This window comes from Periophthalmus magnuspinnatus, chromosome 9 (genome assembly GCF_009829125.3).
Source record: "Periophthalmus magnuspinnatus isolate fPerMag1 chromosome 9, fPerMag1.2.pri, whole genome shotgun sequence".
Classification (NCBI taxonomy): Eukaryota; Metazoa; Chordata; class Actinopteri; order Gobiiformes; family Gobiidae; genus Periophthalmus; species Periophthalmus magnuspinnatus.
Window position 1 is genome coordinate 2,329,526 of NC_047134.1, and position 8,854 is coordinate 2,338,379.

Below are 8,854 nucleotides of genomic sequence, written 5' to 3' on the forward strand. Positions count from 1 at the left end.
TCATTGGGCATAAAAAAATGGCGCGACAGCGCCCCTTTCAAAAGTCAAAATACATTGCGTCAATGGGAGACGTCCCGACGTCAACTTTGACGTAGAGCTACGAAATTCGGTACACACATTCTTCAAGTGATGCCAAACAAAAAATATTATTATGGCCACGCCCTCTGACACACCGGAAGTCGGCCATCTTGGATTGAAAATTCCAAAATGCCGAGTCAGCGTTTTCGCTGACCTCGCATTTTCGTCAACTCCTCTGAAGGCGCTTCACTGGCTGGGCTGAAATTCACTGTACATCATCTAGACAAGTGGGGCATCAAAAGTTATCCAATTTATGATGATCCCTTTTACGGTTTCCGTGCGGCGATGCCGCAAATTTCCATCGGAATTTTTGCAATTTTCAAATTTCAAAATTTGCTCCCGTTTGCGCAAGCAAAGTCCGATTTGGCTCAAATTCGAATCAGTTGTAAAACTTTCGGGTCTAAAGCTACTCATTATGATAGAAACTAAATTGGCGCAATAGCGCCCCCTACAAAACATCTAATAAATTTGTATGGAAGGCCGAAAATTTAGTTTTCCCAAATGTTATCAAATTTGACACAAAATTCCAATGGGTCATCCCAATCAATAAAGTCAATCAGATCTATGTCGTCTTTTGCACCATGTTGCCATGGCGATGCGCCAAACTGCCAATGTTATCCTAATGGGAAACCTCCCAATTTTTCCCATTCATGGGAAAAATATTAGTTTTATGGAATAATGTGAAATTTGGCACCATGACTCTTCATGTCATCCTGATCAAAAAAGTCAATCAGACCCATGTCATATTTTTCATTGGGTTGCCATGGCGATGCGCGAGAGCGCCCATGTTATCCTAATGGGAAAATTTCCAAATTTTCGTACATTTCAAAGTGTTATAACGACTTATTACCGTCAACGACGGACATAAAATTTGGCACAGTGATTCTTCAGGTTGTCCCCGTCAAAAAAGTCCAAGGGGCCAAGTTTGTATTTTGCACGGTGTTGCCATGGCGATGCTTGGAAAAACCCAAATTTTGCCATTTTGTGCATCAGCACTTCCGATGTTTTTTCACTTGTTTGGTGCCAAACAGAGTCCAAAGCCGCAATAAAACACACCAGCGCCACCCACAGGGAGTGCCAGGTCGGCCGAGTGCGAAGCACGGCCCGCGAGGGCCGTTCGATGCCACTTGCGGCTTTAATTAAGTTTGGTTTTACATTAGACAAAGACCTGAGGCTGTGCCACACTGTGTGTATAAGACTCTCCAAAACAGCTTTAGAAAAACAGATCAGGATTTTGGGCTCAAACAGCCTCAGTCTCCTTAAAAAGTGGAGCCTCTGGGACAGTTTTGAACAAAGAAAATCAGCATGTACATTCCATCTGAACAACTGCAAACCCTTGACCTTCTCTCACTGAGCTTCATGATGAAGTCTCTGCTCCTCAGCGTCAGGGAAAGCCACAGCAGAGGTCAAAGGGTAAAGACTATTTCAACATTTAAATCTAAAAGAAGATGTGACTTATTTTGAGTTGTTCACACGCTCGTCCATTAAAGACTCATATTCACAAATAACACAACAGCACCTGAAGCAGCATCTCACAGAAAACAGTGTTACTTACTTAAAAAGAACAAAGACCAGACCAGGACCAGTGCTCCGAGGGCCATCATCAGGACTGAACCAGGACTGAACCAGGACTAAACCAGGACTGAACCAGGACTGAACCAGGACTAAACCAGGACTGAACCAGGACTGAACCAGGACTGAAAATGGCAGGAAAACTTGTGATGACCTCATTTGTCTTAATCCTTACACTTCATGCTTTTTGAATGTGTGGTAATACTTACATCCTGTTTAATCTTTTTTTGGCCATTCACTTCTGCTAATGGGTCAGAGGCGTTGCTGTTTCTGCTGCTGCTGATACTAACATTAAAAGTCGTGCCAACATCAGTATCATAGTCTATATCTCTCATACAAACACACTAAAGTGGACTGATCCTGAATTGAAAAACACACAGTACAAACCTGGATGAGGGTGTGACTGGTCATGTGCTGTAGGATTGTCTGAGGATCATCCCCCAAAACCTCCTGTAAATGTGCAATAATGTTCAAAAACACAAACTGTGACAAAGATGCAACACTTTAGTAATTAGTTTGTATCTATAACGAGTCGTAGAAGTTCTTAATTCAAATCTGATCAAACTGCAGAGTAACTACAAAAGTCCCACTGGTGCAAAGAGATGGAGCTCAGTATAAACACTGAGACCAAAACAGAACTGTTCCCTCTGTCATGGACTTGGAAGAACGTTTGTTTCAGGTGTAAGTGTCAAAGACGAGCAAGAGTCTGAAACATAAACTCAGAAGGTTTAATGAATTTCACACTGGTAAAGTGAACAATGAAGCAACGGACTCTACGGAAAAGAAGAGAGTCCTGAAATGTGCATGTTTACAGTTTATATAGTGTCTCTCAGTGTGTATGTGTGTGTGTGTGTGTGTGTCTGTGTCGGGGTGTGTCTGTGTGTGTATGTGGAGGAGAGTAAAGCTCTATTCAGGACCTTTATCACGTCCCACGAATTCCTCCGTGATCCTGTCCCTGAACAAGAAGGACCTGCTGGAGGAGAAGATCATGTCCTCACACCTGGTGGACTACTTCCCCGAGTACGACGGTACGGACTGAGCGCGCTCCGTAGCCTCACAGAAACGACTCATAAACTGGGTCTATGCTCTGTGTTGAAAAGCGAGGAGAGTTTGTTTGAGTTGTTCAGTGAAATGTGAAAAGACTGTGATGGTGATGTGGCTGTTAAGTTCTACTATAGTGACATTATCTCAGTACATATTTATGTTTTTAATAATTGACAACACCTTCAGTTTCTTAAATACAAGTTAAAACTCACAAAATGAGCCTCCATTTTGGGATTTTGTGTATTAATGTCTTGGATTCATTCAACAGATTCATTTTTAGAGCTGCTTCCTTTTCCATTTAACTGATGTAAAACTCTATAAAATGAAGCATAAATGACAGTTCCAAAGCCATGAAACCCTGACTTGTGCACTTCAGTGTTGTTCCTCTTCAGGCCCTCAGACGCCCAGGCTGCGCGGGAGTTTATCCTGAAGATGTTTGTGGACCTAAACCCAGACAGTGACAAAATCATCTACTCCCACTTCACCTGCGCCACAGACACCGAAAACATCCACTTTGTGTTCGCCGCGGTCAAAGACACCATCCTGCAGCTCAACCTGAAGGAGTCCAACCTGGTCTAGACTCAGGCTCCAAACCAAGTCCCGCTCCAGTGGTCCACCAGTGTTCGTTCATTTGCCGTTTGCTGCTCTGAGGAGCTTGTGAAAAGCTTTGGGGAGGTTTTGTGGTTTAAATACACAGCTCTGACCTTCTCCTTTTGGGGTTTTGAAGTTACGTTTGGGATTACTTTCTCATGGAGGGACTCGTGAGTGGAACATCTGGCTCCTCCCCCTCTTTTTTATAAGTCCTTCCTGTGTACCAACTCCCCCTGATGGACAGAAGTCGCTAATTACTCTTTTTCTTTTTTCTTTTTCTGAAAACACTAACGCTAAAGATGCACTATGTAACTTTTCTGGTGGAGCTGCAGATGTTTCTGGTGTTAAAAAAATCCATTGAAAATCATGCTCTCCACAGATCTGACGTGTAACTCGGCCTGGTGGCGTCACCTACTTGTCTCCGTGGAGATAAAGTCGGTGTCGTACTGTGAAACATTCTGGGCGGAGCAGGTGGCGCCCCCTTCACTACAAAAGTTACATATCGTCCTCTTTGAGTAGAAATGACGTCACAATTATGAAACAAAATGGGTTGTTTGAGTTTGTACCAAAGTAAGACAGTTATTACATTTTGTCACATTGGCGTAAAATCGATGTTTTTACCATAAAATCCTGTAAGTTCCGTATAATTGAACCAAACCTTCTGCTGTGAGGCATGAGTGTTGCCACTCAGCCACCGTGCTGCCTACACAGAAAAACAAACAGGAAAATCAAACAATAGGAAAAATCAGACAAAACAAGAAAAATCGGCCAGGCGAGGAGGAGGAAGACCAGGCGAGGAGGAGGAAGACCAGGCGAGGAGGAGGGCCAGGCGGGGAGGAGGGGAGGGTCCAGCTGTCATCGGGGCATCTGAAAGAGTTACACTCCACAGGGGGAGTGGGACAGGGGACAACATGTGAATAGCATTGCTGATGAGAAAATAGGACAAAGCAGAGGATAGTGCTCAGGTTGCCATACTTCCTCCAGCTAGTTACTCCTACTGCAGCCTGTCTTATCCCGGGTTTTAATGTCCCTAACTCCCTCACTATGTAACCTGGTCTATACCGAAGAGGAAGGTTTTAAGCCTGGTCTTAAATACAGAGACTGTGGGGGCCTGTTTAACATCAGCAGGGAGTTGATTCCATAGCACAGGAGCTTGGTAACTGAATGCTCTCCCTCCCACTGTACTTTTGGACACTCTAGGAACCACTAATAGTCCTGCATTCTGAGAGCGGAGTGCTCTGTTTGGCTGGTACGGGACAATAGCATCTTGCAGATAGGATGGGGCCATACCGTTTAGGGCTTTGTATGTCAGGAGGAGGACTTTGAATTTGATTCTAAGCTCGACAGGAAGCCAGTGCAGATATTTTAGCACAGGACTGATGTGGTCTCTTCTTTTAGTTCCTGTTAGGACTCTGGCCGCTGCATTTTGGACCAACTGGAGGCTCCTTATAGTACTTTATAGTACTTTATAGTACCTTATAGTACTTTATAGTACTTTTGGGGCAGGCGGCGAGCAGAGAATTACAGTAATCAAGTCTGGAAGTAACAAATGCATGGATGAGTTTTTCAGCATCCTTTTTAGGTAAAATATTTCTAATTTTAGTTATATTTCGCAGGTGAAAGTATGCGGTTTTACAAGCTAGGTTTATATGGGCTGTGATTGAGAGATTTTGATCAAATAGGACTCCAAGATTTTTTACAGTAGGGCTAGAAGCTATACTCACATTGTCGAGTGAGATTATCTGGTCCGACAGAGAATCTCTTTGACCTTTGGGACCAACGACAATGACCTCTGTTTTTTCAGGATTTAAGAGCAGGTAATTCAAGGTCATCCAGGTTTTGATGTCCTTCACACAGGCACTGAGTTTATCTATTTGATCAGTCTGATTTGGTTTCATTGATAAGTACAGCTGAGTGTCATCAGCGTAGCAGTGAAAATTAATGCCATGTTTTCTGATAATGTTCCCCAATGGCAACATATACAGAGTAAATAGGATTGGACCAAGCACAGATCCTTGTGGAACACCACAGGCTACTTTAGAACAGGGAGAGGTGCTCTGGTTTATACTAATAAACTGGTACCTATCTGATAGATAGGATTTAAACCATTTGAGGGCGGTCCCTCTGATTCCAATGTCACATTCTAACCTCTGCAGTAGAATGTTGTGATCAATGGTGTCAAACGCTGCACTGAGGTCCAGTAGGACCAGGACTGAAGCCAGCCCGTTATCAGCAGCTAGTAGTAAATCATTTGTTACTTTAAACAGTGCAGACTCTGTGCTGTGGTGAGGTCTGAATCCAGATTGACATTTTTCAAATATATTATTGTCCTGCAGGTGGCGGCACTTGACTTGATTCCTGTTAGGAACATTGGTGTATTCACCGCAGATGTAGCAGAATATGTCAGGCTTATTTTTGCAAGATCTTCTAGTCGAAGCCATGTCATTCACTTGTAATATAAAAAAAACAATTAGTTATAAGTTGGCACATGCAAAATCTTCAGAATTTGTTTATAGCGAGAAATATAACAGAATTTTGCATCATATGATGTGAAAATACTCATACATGTAAACAAAATCATCCAAAAACAAATATGTAGCTTAGTTCAGAACGTTGACCTGATTGAGTGAAACCAATGTGATTTTTGGATTCAGCTCATCAAAATTATCCTGAATCAGCTATAAAATCTTAGACAATAAATTTAGTGTTGACCAGTGTTATCGGTCGGATTCTCCTCTCCAGTAACTTGGAATAGACCTTACTGGGAAGGCTGAGGAGTGTGATTCCCCTGTTGTTGGAACTCACCCATCGGTTATAAAGTCCTCTTGAAATTTGTTTACTCACTGGGAGAAATTATCATGTAGAACAACCAGAGGTTTTAGAGCTGGTTTTCTGGAATCACTTCACAAACAAACCTGTAAAATCTTACAACGAAAACCACGACAACACCACCACCTCCATATTCTACAAAAATACAGACTGTTTAACTCTGACATATACAAAGACTGGCCTTTAAATCGACTGGTATATAAAACCCTGAATAACTCTGCACCTGCCTCCACCAGGGGGCAGTGTACCATATGAAAATGCAAAACAAACAGCCTTCTCCTATAAAACAATAAAGGAACAATCTCCCAACTGAACTAAAAATTTAACTAAAAACAAACTTCAAGCATTTTCTACAGTTTGTGGAACTTGAACCAAACATCACAAACTAAAATGAAGATGATTTTTGACCTTGTTCTAATTTATCTGCAGTCATTTATTTTATTTATTTATCTTTATTTATACAGGGGGATCCAGTGAGAGCATTTGGACTCTCTTTTTCATGGACGCCCTGTTTAAAATACAATACAAGCAGAAAAACACGAAACAAACAAGTATACAAGTCTATTAAAAACAGGAGCAGGTGTGTGTATAAAAGTTTGTTATCAGATTATTACATTTCGATTGTGTCATCAGTGTATCCAGTTTTCCTTTTTATTAAGACAGCTAAAATTATATAGATTTAAAATGTAGAAAGATGCAGATGTAATGACATGAGTTTGTGGTGATGGTGCAGTTTCATTGAAGGCTGTTCAAAGTGCTGCTCTGTACAGTGAATCAGTCACTTCTTGTTGTTGTGATCCAGTTTTGCAAATAAATCACTTGGATTTTATCATAGAACATTGAGCTTATTATTATTTTTCTATTATGAACTTTTTTAGGACTTGAAATCGTGTGTTTTCTCAGTGACACCAGTCGCACTGTTTGATCAGCAAAGATTTTGTATTTTAAGAAACGAAAATAAAAATGGTAAAGGGGTTTTGATTTTCCTGTATTTATTATGTGTTGTGGCTCTTTTAGCAATGATCTGTCTCATAATTTATGTGCAGTTTTTGTGAACACTCTGTTTTTTATGTTTATTTTCATAGTTTTCACAAAGAATCGATGCATATATACATACATATTAGTAATAATAGAAATATAGAAAGTAAAGAAAAAAGTGTGTGTGTGTAGGTGTGTGTAGGTGTGTGTATGCAGGTGTATGTGTGTGCGTACGTGGGTGTGTGTGTGTGTGTAGGGGTGTGTGTGTAGGTGTATGTGTGTGCGTGTGTGTACATTGGTCTCAATATGTGGATGACAACTGGACCAACATTCAGGATCTGGAGCCTTTTACTGCACATATTAATGCTGTGGATCCAAACATCAAGTTCACACGGGAAGAAGCCAAGGAACAAACTGTCCTTTTTAGATTGTGCAGTAACACCAGGAGAGGACCAGTGTCTGCAGGTAGAAGTGTTCGGGAAGCCCACACACACACTGATCAATACCTGCTGTTTGATTCACTCCATCCACTGCAGCACAAACTCAGAGTGACCCACGACCTACAACACAGAGCTCAAGCCACAAACACAGAGGGGAAAGTGAAGGAAGAACAACATGTGGAGAAAGTCCTCTCTGCGGTGGAGATCCAAAATGTGCCTTTAATAGATCCAAGAGAGATAACAGGGGACAACAGGGAATCTGAACCTAGAAGGAGAGGTGTAACTATTCCTTATGCAGTTGGTGTGTCTGAAAAACTTCAGAGAATCTTCAGACAGTTTTAGATTCCTGTCTTTTTCAAACCCACAAACACTTTAAGGCAAAAACTGGTTCACCCTAAGGACAAAACCCTGAGCCATGAATAAAGTAATGTGGTCTACTCTATTCATTGTAGTGAAGAGTGAAGTGAGCGTTACATTTAGAGAAAGTAAACAGCTGCTCCATAAGAGAATGTACCAACACAAGAGCTGCTCAGGACCCCAGTCTGCTGTACATCTCCATCTCAAAGACACTAACCACTCTTTTGAAGACAGTGAAGTTCAGATCTTAGCCAGAGAAAAGAAATGGTTTGAGAGGGCAGTTAAAGAAGAAGTTTTTGTTGGGAAAGAGAATCCTTCCTTAAACAGGAATGGGGCCTGAGACATAATCTCTCCCCCATCTACAAGTCCACCCTCAGACCCAGAACAATGAGAACAATAGCAGGTCGTTAAGGGCTGAATAGGGTAGTCTCACCTGAAACTGGAGACAATAGCTGTTTATAGTTCCAGTGAGGTTAGCCCCTCCACTCAGACAGATATAAGGCAGTGTCCAGCAGTGATCTGACCAGAACTGAAGAAGTATCTTGGATGAGCAGTCAAACGTCTTCACTCCTACAACAATTTGTTCAGTTGACAGATTTAAACTTTGTCTTTTGCTGTGGATCAGACCTGGACGACTGAGGGTCTACACAGACATTTTATACTGTACTTCATGACATTTATTTGATTGAGTGAATAGTTTTGCTTGGTTTAGTACTTTAATCCACATAAGAAGAATGTTTCACCAGGGCATTTGTTCCACCAATGGTTTAGTACGACACCATGTTCTAATGTAGTGTGCTCCTCAGAAACTTCTCTGGAGTTGTGTTTTGTTTCAGTCACATGTTTCAGTCCTGCACATTCAGTCCCCCTGTGCACAGTTTACAACACTGCCCCCCACTGGAATATGTAAGAAGTTGTAATCGAGTTCTTCTGGGCCTTATGGGCTTCATAAGGACTTATACTTA

At 41.7% G+C, this 8,854-nt stretch overlaps 1 pseudogene; it reads left to right on the forward strand.

Annotated features, from left to right (window-relative positions):
• The first annotated feature begins 1,383 nt into the window (after window positions 1–1,383).
• LOC117375709 (guanine nucleotide-binding protein G(q) subunit alpha-like) lies at window positions 1,384–3,273 on the forward strand (annotated as a pseudogene).
• The last annotated feature ends 5,581 nt before the right edge of the window (window positions 3,274–8,854 follow it).